Raw genomic sequence first — 481 nt, 5'->3', positions numbered from 1 at the left:
ATAGGTGTTAAGGGAGAAAATAGCATGTGTTAAAGAGCTAGGTCTGGAATACGGCTTCCTCTGATTTAATATGTGTTAGAGAGGTAAGCTGGGAATGCGATTACTTAATGTAGATAATAATAACACATGTTTAGAGAGTGAAGATAACATGTGATTAAGGCCTGGTTCGGGATGTGCAGTTTCTTGCGAGAAAAATATATATCGAAGAATTGATTCACAGGTACGGTTTTTTATTGTTGGTTTGCTTGCGTGAGAAATGCAAAATATATTTTACTTCTGAAAGAAAAAATCTGAAGCATAATATTTTCAATTGCTTGGGTACGACATCAGGGGCAGAATATTTACGAAATCGAATAGGGAAAGAATTATTCTTTTATTCTTGACTAAAGATGTAATGTTTAACCAAACCTGAAATATTTGTTATGAAACCAAAGACATGTGAATGAACAATATATTTCTGGCACATGGCTTGTTTTCTCAC

Source organism: Penaeus monodon, chromosome 28 (genome assembly GCF_015228065.2).
Source record: "Penaeus monodon isolate SGIC_2016 chromosome 28, NSTDA_Pmon_1, whole genome shotgun sequence".
NCBI classification, from domain to species: Eukaryota; Metazoa; Arthropoda; class Malacostraca; order Decapoda; family Penaeidae; genus Penaeus; species Penaeus monodon.
Note: the sequence above shows the minus strand (reverse complement) of the source record.